This window comes from Hemitrygon akajei, chromosome 28, assembly GCF_048418815.1.
Source record: "Hemitrygon akajei chromosome 28, sHemAka1.3, whole genome shotgun sequence".
Lineage (NCBI taxonomy): Eukaryota > Metazoa > Chordata > Chondrichthyes > Myliobatiformes > Dasyatidae > Hemitrygon > Hemitrygon akajei.
The window spans coordinates 31,406,627-31,420,964 of NC_133151.1; the positions used below are offsets into that span (position 1 = coordinate 31,406,627).

The following is a 14,338-nucleotide window of genomic DNA, read 5'->3' on the forward strand; positions in this document are numbered from 1 at the left end:
CATCTTGGCGGAATGAGTCTTTGGCTGAATGTACTCTTGTGCCTAACCAGTACATTATGGAGTGGATGGGAGTCATTGTCCAAGATGGCATCCAACTTAGACAGCATCATCTTTTCAGATACCACCGTCAGAGAGTCCAGTTCCACCCCCACAACATCACTGGCCTTACGAATGAGTTTGTTGATCCGTTGGTGTCTGCTACCCTCAGCCTGCTGCCCCAGCACACAATAGCAAACATGATAGCACTGGCCACCACAGACTCGTAGAACATCCTCAGCATGGTCCTGCAGCTGGTAAAGGACATCATTCTCCTCAGGAAATAGAGACGTCTCTGACCCTTCTTGTAGACAGCCCCACTGTTCTTTGACCAGTCCAGTTTATTGTCCATTCGTATCCCCAGGTATTTATAATCCCCCACTATGTCCACACTGACCTCTTGGATGGAAACAGGGGTCACCGGTGCCTTAGCCCTCCTCAGGTCCACCACCAGCTCCTTAGTCTTTTTCACATTAAGCTGCAGATGATTCTGCTCGCACCATGTGACAAAGATGGAATCAGCTTGATTTTCCATCTGTATGTCTATTGAAATACTCCGACTAACGTTACATTGCCATTATAACATTTTTTCTCTAACTCCTGCAATAAATTGTAGACCACATTCGTGGCTACAATTCGAAAGCCTATATATAAAAAAAACTCCCATCAGTGTCTTCTTAACCGATCAGTTTCTTAATACCTCCCCTCCCCCCACACACAAGGATTCTACATCTTCCGATCCTGCTCTGCCCTGACTGAGATTTCATCTATCCAATCCAGTTTACTGATTTCCTGGTGAAAGGTCTTCGAGCTGAACGCAATTCGGTTTCTCTCTTCACGGACGCTTACTGATCTGCTGAATATTTCCAGCGATTCTCGCTTTTAGTTCAGGATATTTCGTGTTTATCTGATTCCGGGATTTGAATCTAGCAATGAAGAACTAATAGTCGTGGCCGAGTGGTTTAGGCGATGGACTAGAAATCCATTAGGGTTTCCCCGCGCAGGTTCGAATCCTGCCGACTACGTGCTGACTCTGATACAGATTATAAAAGGCCAGTGCCGGCTCCAAAACCAGGAAGTGCCCATGTGTTCCACATTTGTCCTCTACTATGAATCGATCAGCCGCTGTTCGGCAGTTATCCGAAATGTTGGTGGTTCCAACCTATCCAGGGGCGCTGTTGATCCAGTGGCCTTTGCTGGCCGTTTTGTGCGCTCCGTGCTCTCCCTAATACATTCATTAAAATATATATATATATATAGAAAACAGATTATGTACGTTGTTACTGCTTTTTCATCCAGTAATATTATATATCCAGACGGTTATTATGAATTATCCTATCTGTAAAAATGGATCAGACAAATAATAATGTGTAGGCCTCTGACCCTAATCTAGAACAGGTTTGTATTTATAGTAAGGTGTGGTGTCTTTTATGAGTTTGTATTATAAAGCAAGATTTTGGTGACTGATGTTTGTCAATTGATTGTCCCCGTATAAGTAATCACATTGAGTTAAACTGCTGCTCAATCCTATAATGTGTTGGATTGTTCCTGGTGGCTCTTGTCATTTTCTGCATTTATCGTCATTAATCTGTAGGACGTTTATAATGCATTTCTAATATTTTTCGGTTAACCACCTGGCCCTGTATTGCCACAAGGAACCCCTCTGTTTCTGGGAAGAGATCTCCATCTCTGAGCCAAGCGTTCCACGTTTCTTTCTTCACATCTTGACTGCTCAGATCATGGGGATGTTTTCCGTGGAGGGATGCTCCGCCATTGGTTAAATTTATATTATTACAATTGTTATTATTTTACGTTTTTGTATTTTCGGTGTTATGTTTTCTACATTGATTGTCCGTCTTGTGTGCACTCTTTTATGATTATATTTTGTTTCTTTGCTCTTACTGTAAATCCCCGCAAGGAAATGTATCTAATGGTAGCATATTTGTGCTTTGGTAATGAATTGACTTTGAACTTGGAAGTGTTGTGCGCTGCTACACAGGACCCAGACCCTCGGTGCCCTCTAGTGGCCGGTGGCTGCCTCACGGATCTCACTGCGACTCTCCGGGTCGTTTTGTGAAACCAGGAGCCGGGATGTTTCACTTCTTGTTCACATCAACGTGCAAATTAAATAAACCAACGACTTGCTGCTCCACTGCGAAGTTCACGAACGTTGGTCACATTTGTATAAAAGGAAACAAATTTAATGTTTCAGGAGGAGACCCATTCGTCACCACATGGAGAGAGAAAATAAGGTATTTTTCAGCTTCAGACAAGGTGGGCGAACGTGATCGGGCAAAGGAAAAGCCGCGGATCTGCTGAGACCAAGTGAGTGACTGTGACTGTTATAATCGGGACTTTTATTTCTGTGATATATGAACAACAAAATTGTGGGGAACGTACAGTACAGCGGTCTATGGTAATGGAAGGAGGGGGGGAAAACTGAGTCAAATACCAGGTGGGCGACGGTCGAAGATGGGTATTTTTTGGCACAAGAATCAGATTAACGAACACAAAACACTGGCCGATCTCCGCAGGTCGGTCAGCATCTATGGAGAGGAATAAAAAATCGAAGTGTCAGGTCGTGTTCCTTCATCAGTACTGGAAAGGAAGTGGGAAGAACCCAGAACAAGAAGGTGGTGGAAGAGAAGGAGATCAAGTGACAAGTTGATAGGTGAAGCCAGGTGAGGATGGAAAGTAGATTGTTACAAGGGGGGCTGGAGGAGGACCCATAGGCAGGACACAAACACGTTTTTCTAGGGTAAATCAAAATAGAGTTTATTACTCTTACAAGGATTGAACACAGACCTTGGGCTTGGAGACGAGGAACGCCACGGCCAGTACTTGATACCCAAACACAGGATATGAAACACTGAGCCGGGACTCCGCCTTAAGACTCCAGGCATGGAGCCGGAACTCTTTAACACCGGGGTCAGGACACTTCTAGGGTATAGGGTCGGGACTCCTCTTTAGACAGGACATGGATACGGAGACCACACAACGACAGTCCATTCGAGGAGCGGCAAACAGCCTGTCTACTGCGCTGGATACACGACGACAAAATAACTCAAGTTACTATCACTGGTCCCAAGTTTGTCCCAAGCTGCGGGAGCTGTTAACTCACCCTGGCGGGTTAACCTCGCCCGGACCCACTCTGGCAAGGGAAGGCGAATTGCTGGCACTTGCTGCGGGAGGAGTCTTGGCTTGCCTCGGCTAGATGGCTTTGGCTCGCAGTAGCTGCGGTGACTTCGCTAATGCTCCATAACACTCTCGCCCCGAACGGCTGAAGCCAGGGGCTTATAAACTGCCGGTTCGGTCGAGAGTAAATTACCTTAATCATCAAGCTCGAGGGACACGTGAAACAGGGAATTAAAGGGGAACAAGGAGTCAATAGTCCGGGTCATAACACAACCTGGATAAATTTAAAGGGAAACCTATCTGGACCATGACATAGATATGTTGGGGAAAGGGGAATAAATGAGAAGCTGGGTGGTGATTGGTGGAAAGGAAAAAGGGTTGAAAAACAGTAATCCGATTGGAGGGTCGGGGCGACTAGATGGAGGCGGTAGACATGCGAGGAAAGGTGAAGACGCAAGAGGGAACCCCAAATGGAAAATTAAAACAAAGAGAGGAGAGCGAAGAAATTACCGGAATAGAGAAATCGATGTCCATTCTATCAGGCTGAGGGCTACCCAGACGGAATATGAAGTTTTGCTCCTCCATCTCGAGAGTGGCTTCATCGTGACTAGAGGAATCCATGGACTATCACGTCAGAACGGGAATGGGCAGTTGAGTTAAATGTTCGACCTTTGGGAAATCCTGCTCGTGGCCGACGAAACAAAGTTGCTGGACAAAATGGTTCCCCAATCCATCTTGGGTCTCGCAGTTGGAGATGAGGACGAACTGGAAGCACCCGATACAGTAGATGGCCCAGGCAAACTCACAGCTGAAGTATTTCCTCACCTGGGAGGACTGTTTGGGACCGGGAATGTTTTGGTGGAAGAGGTGATTGGACAGGTACAGCACTTCTTCCAGTTGGATAAACACCGGAAGGGAAATCAGTGGGGAGTGTGTAGTCGTGGCCGAATTATCTGGCGATGCACCCGGAATCCATTGGGATTTCCTCGTGCAGCTTCGACTCCTGATAACTGTGTATTTCCAACATTTTCTGTTTGATATTGCTCTCTGATGCAAACCAGTCATGCAGACTGTGAAAAATCGGGTCCAACCCAGCAGCGATTGTTGGTCACGTTCTACAACGCAGAATTGAACCACTTATTCCTACTTTCCACAAAATTTGCCTCTGCGTCGCATCGGTGAGCGCGTTCAGCTGTTAACGGAAAGGTTGGCGGCTACTGACCCGGCAGATGTTTCTTCTCTGTTGTGCTTCATTGCCAGCTGGGAAAAGCTGCGCTGAACGGCGGCCGGGGCTCCCTACTGCTGCCGCGATGGGAATTTGCACTGTTATATTTCAGACACGTGCCGAGATACAATGAAAACCTTCTCCGTTCATACTGTTCATAGGAATGAAATCATTACACAGTGCATTGAGATCGCTCAAGGTAAAGCAATAACAGAATGCAGAATAAAGTGTAACAGCGACAGGGAAAGAACAGTGAAGGTAAATAATAAGCTGCAGTATCACACCGAGGTGGATTGTGAAGTTAAACGTACACCTTATCGTACTAAGAAACGATTCAGTAGACAAAACAGCGGGACTGAAACTATCCATGAGACTGTGATAAGTTCTTTCAGGCTTTTGTGCTTTCCGCCCGATGGAAGAAGGGAAGGAGAGAATATCCGGGATGCGGGGTGTCTTTGGTCAGAAATCTGTTTGTTCGATTTGACCAGAAAGTGTGTGTTTCCTCGAGCGGAGTCCTTGGATCTAACAGACTTGTTAGATGTTTTGTTTTTCATTTAATTTGGGGTCATCGATCCACTCGATTTCATCCCAGATGAAGGATGAGAATTCAATCTCTGATCTACTACACTGAATGATAATTAATAAAACGCTTAGACTCACAGCAAATTGCCCATGAATTAGTGTGAGTGGTCGACTTATCCCACGAGTTCCATGTGCATAGTGTTCTGAAAGAGGTTATTTTTATAGTCTAAAATATTAGATTTTTTAACGCTGAGAATCGAACTCAGGTCTACCGGTTGGAAAGCAGCTATGCTCACCACTATACCGCAATCGCCTCATGATCGAGTGGAGATTCGGGTACTGACCGTCTCCTTTGCTTTAAGATCCAGTACTGTAACTCGATTTATCAGTGCCTCTGAATCTGAATCTGAATCTGACACTCCGCTGTTTTCTGAAGAATCATCCCTCATTCCGTTGCAGTTCCTATTCCGACCAGTGGATGTCACGTCACTCCGAAAGACCGGAGAAACAAAACACTGGGTTCGGACTGCAGGGAAAATCGACTCTTGACAGAGTAGGAGCTAGAAATGGTTCCTTGCCTCACGCAAATTGAAAGAAAACGCAGTTGGACGTTAATGTGAGCCGTTTCCAGTCCTTGAACACAGTTAGTGACTGAATCGCTAAAGAATCCTGAGACCCCTCCAGTCACACAGTGAGAGGGGATGTGTGAAAGGCGCCTGCTCTACACTCAACAAACAGACATCAAAGTGACTCTGCGAGCTCTCTTATACCCTGACATCCGTATGATCGCCCTGATGAAGGGTCTCAGACACAAACGTCGACTGTTTACTCATTTCCATTGATGCTGCCTGGACTGCTGAGTTCCTCCAGCATTTTGTGTGCATTACTTTGATTTCCAATATCTGCAGATTTTCTGTTGTTTGTAATCCGTGTGACAGATTCCATACCCTCCTTCATTCCTCATTAGTGTGGTGGATAATCTCCCCTCCTGCCAGTCGGTGGTCTAGTATTCGATTCCCTGATGCGGATTGCGTTTTCCTGCTGGAAATGAAAAATGGAAATACAGGAGGTTTTTGAATAAAACAAAACAGTGTTGAATTAGTCATTTAGAATATTAAACAACCCAGTCAGCAGATCGCCCGGGACGGGAGAGCTTATCGAGAACGTTGTGCTCAGCACCTTTTTCTCTAGTAATCCATGATCGGGTCTATAATTGATCGCCGTTCGGCCTTACACTCGGTGACCGATTCCGTCACTTCGAAACATTAAACAGGGGCTGTTGCTGTGAGATATAAACTCACACACTTCCCAGCACTCATGCCGATTCCCTCAGTGTGTCCGAGTGACTGTAGAATGCAGGGAGAACAGCTGAAACACTTTGGAAAGAACTATGCCAAGTGGGCAATGTGTTTAATGCCCGGTTTAAATCCACACTGACCCTCCCGCAGCCTCGGACCCTCCGAACAGGCGCTCAGAAAGTGAACTGAGGGAAGGAACGGCGATGTTTCGCTCTATGACGTCATTTAAACACGAGAGTATGCGCAGCGTCGTTCCGCCCCTTGACCCGATTGACAGGACAGCAGGACACATGCCCGGGAGTGGTTTTACAGCAGCCGGAAATGGAGAGCTCCTGGGCCCGGGAGTAGGACGCTACCAGTAGTAGCGCATCGCTCTGAGAGCAGATCTACAGATAGGCTTGGAGATCGGCACTGACTCCGGAGATGGCGGCTGCGAGAAAGAGGCAGAGTATAATAGCGACTGAGCTCGAAATGCGGAGTCAGTGGGTAGACAGAGGCTATTCACGGGCTGGGGTAGGCAGGGCGGTGAAGGTGGGCTAGGAAGGAGCTGCCGGTGACGTACATTGCTGCCTCTTCTCCCCATACTGGGGGGGGGGTGGAATCCCAGTCTCCTCGTCTTTGTTTTGCAGGACACGAAGCCGGGCAGGTTTACAAGGAGCGGCTGTTGCAGGATCCCGGAGAGAAGTGTGGCGGACACAGTTTACACTGGCAACACACACAGAATGGTGGTGGAACGCAGCAGACCAGGCGGCGTCTATAGGAAGAAGCACTGTCGACGTTTCCGGCCAAGACACTTCGTCAAGACTAACTGAAAGAAAAGTTAGTAAGAGATTTGAAAGTAGGAGAGGGAGGGGAAAATACGAAATGATAGGGGAAGACAGGAGGGGATGGGTGGAGCTGAGAGCTGGAAAAAGCGATACAGAGCTGGAGAATGGAAAGAATCTTGGGACGGGAGGCGTAGGGAGAAGAAAAGGGGGAGGGGAGCACCAGAGGGAGATGGAGAACAGGAAAAGAATGCTGGGCATAGAGAGAAAAAAAGTAGTGGTGGGAATAAATAAATCAGGGATGGGGTAAGAGGGGGAGGAGGGGCAATAACGGAAGTTAGAGAAATCAATGTTCATGCCATTAAGTTGGAGGCTACCCAGACGGAATATAACCTGAGTGTGGCTTCATCTTGACAGTAGAGGAGACCGTGGATAGACATATCAGAATGGGAATGGGACGTGGAATGTGTGGCCACTGGGAGATCCTGCTTTCTCTGGCTTTCTCTGCCTATCCACAGTCCCCGAACAGGAACACTACAATCCAGTAACGTTGCTCAGTCTCCTTCATCCTTCAACGCTGGCAGATGGTATCTATTTGGTACTGCATAAGCCAAATTGTAATAACTCCTTGACAGTGTTTGTTCAGACTAGAGACAACATTTATATGGAAAGGGGAAGCCCTGGGACAATAAATACAGTAGGCCTGCCAGCCGATTCTGTCAGTGCCATCAACAGAAGTTGTGATATTACTGGTGACATAGGTATTGTACGTACAGTTACCTAAATCTGATCCCATTACCCCGTAGTTGCAATAACAGACCTCACGCTCATCCTCATGAAGTAGCGTCAGAGATGAGGATTCATGCAGTCCATTGCAATAAATTTAATGCCATCGTTCAAAACAGTTCCATTGGCAAGTGTAATTTCTCGGGGCAGTTCAGTCCAGTGCTCCCTTCACAGATCTAACATTGTTACCAAAGTAAAACACAGACTCAATTTTACCCGAACCTCGTCACCTCCATTTGGCCTTCATCAGGGCGCTGGCATCGATCGAAGCTTGTGTCCTCCTCGCGCTCAGCAAAGGATCCGCCGCGTCGCCTCGGTTCAGTCACATCAAATTGTTTTCAATTCCAAACGAAAGTTAGAGTATAGCGTACGATGGTCAACCCACACAAGTTGCTGGAAGAACTCAGCAGGCAAGACAGCATTTATGGAATAAGTACTTTTTTCAAAAGATGCTGCCTGATCTGTGAAGTTTCTCCAGCATTTTGTGTTTGCTGCTCGAATTTCCAGCATCTGTAGGTTTTCTCTTGTTTGCGAATTGCGATGATCGTTTGCCAGAAAACGTGTGATGAAAAAACAACAATGAACCTCAGGATACTGACCACCACCACCACCTTCCAGTGAAGGTGCAAACCATCCCTTTGGTGTAGATCACCCCTGCACAGATGAAGTCCCAATGATTGGGTAAATGCAAGCGGGCTTTTTCCACGGGGGTTGTAAGGGACTACAGCCAGAGGGCATGAGTTAAGGGTGAAAGGTGAAAGTTTAAGGAGAACAGGAAAGGAAAATTCTTCACTCAGATGGTTGTGAGAGTATGGGACGAGCTGACAGAATGAGTGGTGCATGCAAGTTTGATTTCAATATTTCAGAAAAGTTTGGATAGATGCGTGCATGGTAGGGGTATGGAGCGATATGGCTCCAGTGCAGGTCGATGGGAGTATTCAGCTTAAATGATGTAGCACGGACTAAATGGAACAAACGGCCTGTTTCTGTGCTGTTCTTTTCTATGACTTCATTAATCTATGATCCAGAATCTTGAAACACTGCCCCTGAACCAACTCCTCATCCACGCATTCATCTGATATGATCACTCACACGTGAAAACACCAATAATATTAGACAAAATGCCAACCACACTCACCACCCCCCCCCCCAATAAAAATAACATCACGCCAACAGGAAAGTAAACACTTTCTTAAATAATATAAACTACAGCCTTCGAATTTCGAAAATTCGCCCATGCTCCTGGAGGAATGACTAAAATGTCAGTGTGTATAATTCAAGAAACAGGTTCCACCGAGACTCGAACTCAGATCGCTGGATTCAGAGTCCAGAGTGCTCACCATTACACCATGGAACCACATGTATTTACTATGAACGACAAAAAGAAGATGAATCTTAGGGTAATATGTGATGACACGTGTAAGCATTGACAGTATATTTACATTGAACTTTAAACTTCATACAGCATGTCTTGTGAGGACATGTTGAAAAGGGAGCAGTTTTCTCTTTGGAGGGAGCAGGATGAGACGTGACTTGAAAGAGGTATACGAGATGCGGGCTGACTGATGGACCTCAGTCAGTCCAGATCGGGAGCAGCATCTCCAACACCATCACACTGAGCACGGGGGCCACCCAGGGCTGTGTACTCAGTCCACTGCTGTTCACTCTGCTGACCCACAACTGTGCAGCAATACACAGCTCGAGCCACATCATCAACATCGCCGATGAGACGACCGTGGTGGGTCTCATCAGCAAGAACGACGAGTCAGCATACAGAGAGGAGGTGCAGCGGCTAAAGGACTGGTTCAGAACCCATAACCTGTCTCTGAATGTGTACAAAACAAAAGAGATGGTTGTTGACTTCAGGAAGGCACGGAGCGACCACTCTCCGCTGAACATCGATGGCCCCTCAGTAGAGATCGATATAGTAAAGTCAGCTGAGAAGATCATCGGGGTCGCTCTTCCCGCCATTACAGACATTTACACCACGCGCTGCACCCGTAAAGCCAACAGCATGGAGAAGGACCCCACGCACCCCTCATACAAACTCTTCTACCCCCTGCCATCTGGCAAAAGGTACCGAAGCATTCGGGCTCTCACAACCAGACTGTGCAACAATTACTTCCACTAAGCCATCAGAATCCTCAATACTCAGAGTCTAGACAGACATCTACATCATTTATTATGATATTGAAATTTGTCCTCTACTGTGACTATTGTCTTATTTATTAACTATTGTACTACCCTGTACTGTTTTGTGCACTTTATGTAGTCTTGTGTACGTCTGCAGTCTAGCGTAGATTTTGTGTTGTCTTACGTAGTCTAGTGCGGCCTTGTGTTGTCTCAATTAGTCTAGTGTATTTTTGTATTGTTTCGTGCAGCACCATGGTCATGGGGGTACGTTGTTTCGTTTTTACTGTGTACTGCACCAGCAGTTTATGGTCAAAATGACAATAGACACCGAGTTGACATCATTTGATGATAGAAGACATATTAGCCAGCCAGAGCATTTTTTCTTCGGGTGAAAGTGGCGGAAACGAGGTGGGATAATTTTAAGATGATTGGTGGAATGTGAAGAGAGCGGTAGTGATAGGGGATTCTATAGTCAGGGGGCCGGATAGGAGATTTTGTAGGGAAGATCGGGAGTCTCGGATGGCATGTTGCTTCCCTGGTGCCGAGGTCCGAGACATCTCAGATCGGGTGCAGGTTATTCTCGAGAGGGAGGGCAAGAATCCAGATGATGTGGTCCACGTAGGGACCAACGACATGGGTAGGATGAGGGAGGGGGTCCTGCGTAGGGAGTTCAGGGAGTTAGGTGCGAAGCTGAAGAGCAGGACCTCCAGGGTAACAATCTCAGGATTGCTACCTGTGCCACGTGCGAGTGAGGCAGGGAACAGAAAGATTATACAGATTAATACGTGGCTGAGAGGATGGTGCAGGAGGGAGGGCTTCAGGTTTTTAGATAATTGGGCTTTGTTCGAGGGAAGGTGGGAACTGTTCCGAAGGGACGGTTTACACCTGAACTGGAGAGGTACTAACATTCTTGCAGGGAAGTTTGCTACTGCTTCTTGGGGGAGTTTAAACTAAATTTGCAGGGGGCGGGGATCCAGAATGTGAGAGAGGATAGCGAGATGAAGAATAAAGGACAGGTGGGGACGACACGGTTCCGGAATATTAAGTGTGTAGTAGAGAAAGGTGAGGCGGAACAAGTGATAAGGAGGATACATGTACAGAGGGATGATCTGACGGAACATGGAGTTAAATGTGCAGAAAGAATAAGTAAATTTAGGAAGGACAATAGAATTCTAGGGGCGTAGAGCCCGATGGGAGTTCAGGGAGCTGGAGTAAGCACAATAGGCAGCGATTCAAACAGAGAGAGGAGAAATGGGCTAAAAATTATATATCTGAATGCACGAAGTGTCAGAAATAAGGCGTATGAGCTTGAAGCTCAGGTGCGAATGGGTAACTGTTGATGTTGTTGGGATAACGGAGACATGGCTGCAGGGAGATCAGACTTGGGAAATGAATGCACAAGGGTATACGTGCTATCGTAGGGACAGAAATGTGGGCAGAGAGGGTGGGGTAGCCCTGTTGGTGAGGAATGAGGTTCAGTCCTTTGCAAGGGGGGACATAGGATCTGGGGAAGTGGAGTCTGTGTGGATAGAACTGAGGAACAGTAAGGGCAAAAGGACCCTGATGGGTGTTGTCCACAGGCCACCAAACAGTAGCATGGATATTGGGTGCAAGTTGAATAGGGAGTTAACATTGGCATGTGGCAAAGGTAATGTCGCAGTAGTTATGGGGGATTTCAACATGCAGGTGAACTGGGAGAATCAGGTTGGTGCTGGACCCCAGGATAGGGAGTTTGTAGAGTGCCTACGGGATGCATTCTTGGAACAGCTTGTACGAGAGCCGACCAGGGACAAGGCTATTCTGGTTTTAGTGTTATGTAATGAACAGGATTTGATAAGCGATCTTGAAGTAAAGGAGCCGTTAGGAGGTAGTGATCATAATATGATAAGTTTTTATCTGCAATTTGAGAAGGATAAGGGCAGCTCGGAGGTGTCAGTGTTGCAGTTGAATAAAGGAGACTATGGAGTCATGAGTTGGCCAAAGTTAACTGGAAGGATATCCTAGCAGAAAAGACAGTGGAACAGCAATGTCAGGTATTCTTGGGAATAATGCACAAGGTGCAAAATCAGTTCATCCCCCGGAGAAGGAAGGATTCAAAGGGGGGAAAGGGGCCACAGTGGTTGGCAAAGGAAGTCAGAGATTGCATAACATTAAAAAAAGCAAGTATAACAGAGCTAAGGTGAGTGGGAGGACAGATGATTGGGAAATTTTAAAGGAACAACAGAACTTAACTAAAAAGGCAATACGGGGAGAAAAAATGAGGTACGAACGCAAGCTAGCCAGGAATATAAAGGAGGATAGCAAAAGCTTTTTTAGGTATGTGAAGAGAAAGAAATAGTTAAGAACAATGTTGGGCCCTTGAAGAATGAATTCGGTGAAATTGTTATGGGAAACAGAGAAATGGCAGAAGAATTTAATAAGTACTTTAGAACTGTCTTCACTAAGGAAGACACAAGCAATCTCCCAGATGTATGGATGGGCAAGGACATAGGGTAATAGAGGAAATGAAACAGATTGACATTACGAAGGAAACGGTGAAGAGTAGACTGATGGGACTGAAGGATGACAAATCCCCAGGTCCAGATGTTCTGCATCCTAGGGTACTAAAGGAGGTGGCCCTGGAAATTGCGGATGCATTGGTAATCATTTTCCAATGTTCCTTAGATTCAGCATAAGTTCCTGAGGATTGGAGAATGGCTAATGTTATCCCACTTTTTAAGAAAGGAGGGAGGGAGAAAACAGAGAACTATCGACCTGTCAGCCGAACATCAGTAGTGGGGAAGATGCTAGAGTCCATTATTAAAGATGAAATAGTGGCGTATCTACATAGCAGTGATAGGATTGGGCCGAGCCAGCATGGATTTACCAAGGGTAAATCATGCTTGACTAATCTATTGGAGTTTTTCGAGGATGTAACCTGAAAGTTAGACAAGGGAGATCTAGTGGATGTAGTGTACCTCGATTTTCAGAAGGCATTTGATAAGATCCCACATAGGAGATTGGTGGGTAAAATCAAAGCCCATGGCATTGGGGGGAAGACGTTGACATGGATAGAAAACTGGTTGGCAGATAGTAAGCAAAGGGTAGAGGTGAATGGGTGTTTCTCTGAATGGTAGGTGGTGACTAGTGGGGTGCCACAGGGCTCGGTATTGGGACCACAGCTGTTTACGATTTACGTCAACGATTTAGATGATGGCATCGAGAATAACATCAGCAAGTTTGCTGATGATACTAAGCTGTGTGGCAGTGTGACATGTGATGAGGATGTTCGGAGAATTCAGGGTGAATTGGATAGGCTGGGTGAGTGGGCAGATACTTGGCAGATGACGTTTAATGTGAATATGTCTGAGGTTACCCACTTTAGGAGTAAGAACAGGAAGGCAGATTATTATCTGAACGGTGTAGAGTTAGGTAAGGGAGAAATACAAAGAGATCTAGGAGTCCTTGTTCATCACTCACTGAAGGTGAATGAGCAAGTGCAGCAGGCAGTGAAGAAGACTAATGGAATGTTGCCCTTTATTACAAAGGGAATTGAGTACAAGTGGAAGGAAATCCTTTTGCATTTGTACAGGGCGCTGGTGAGACCACACCAGGAGTATTGTGTACAGTTTTGGTCTCCAGGGTTAAGGAAGGACTGTAGAGGAAGTGCAGCGTAGATTCACGAGTTTAATTCCTGAGATGTCCGGACTGTCTTACGCAGAGAGGTTAGAGAGTGTGGGCTTGTACACGCTAGAATTAAGGAGATTGAGAGGGGATCTAATTGCAACATATAAGATTATTAAGGGATTGGACAAGATAGAGACAGGAAATATGTTCCAGATGCTGGGAGAGTCCAGTACCAGAGGGCATAGTTTGAGAATAAGGGGTAGGTCATTTAGGACAGAGTAAAGGAAACACTTCTTCTCCCACAGAGTTGTGGGGGTCTGGAATGCACTCCTTCGGAAGGCAGTGGAGGCCAATTCTCTGGATGCTTTCAAAAAGGAGCGAGATAGGTATCTTATGGATAGGGGAATCAAGGGATATGGGGACAAGGCAGGAACCGGGTATTGATAGTAGATGACCAGACATGATCTCAAAATGGCGGTGCAGGCTCGAAGGGCCGAATGGTCTACTTCTGCACCTATTGTCTATTGTCTATTGTATAGCAGTGGAGGATGCCACGGGTTCTTTTTTTACTCACAGAAAATGAATGGAATTCGCAGCTAGGAGTAGTGTTAGAAGCAGATACATTAGAGACATTTAAGTGACCTTGCATTGGGGCATGAGCCTTGCAACTGCAGAATTTCTATGAGAGACTATTTTGAAAACACTCACCCCCAAATAAGCACACAGTCTTGGGGGAATTTACTAATCTGAAGGCAAGCTAATGGGAACTGTGTTTGGCAGGAAATGGGGAGAGTAGAGACTGGGAGCTGTTGTTATTGAGTAAACTGACATCT

The 14,338-nt window shown here is 46.2% G+C and overlaps 2 non-coding genes across 2 annotated transcripts; one reads left to right on the plus strand and one right to left on the minus strand.

The window, feature by feature from the left end:
* Window positions 1-979: 979 nt before the first annotated feature.
* Window positions 980-1,061, plus strand: trnas-aga (transfer RNA serine (anticodon AGA)). Its single transcript has one exon. It is a non-coding gene; the product is annotated as a tRNA-Ser (tRNA).
* Window positions 1,062-9,051: 7,990 nt separating this feature from the next.
* On the minus strand, window positions 9,052-9,123 carry trnaq-cug (transfer RNA glutamine (anticodon CUG)). Its single transcript has one exon. It is a non-coding gene; the product is annotated as a tRNA-Gln (tRNA).
* Between the last annotated feature and the right edge of the window lie 5,215 nt (window positions 9,124-14,338).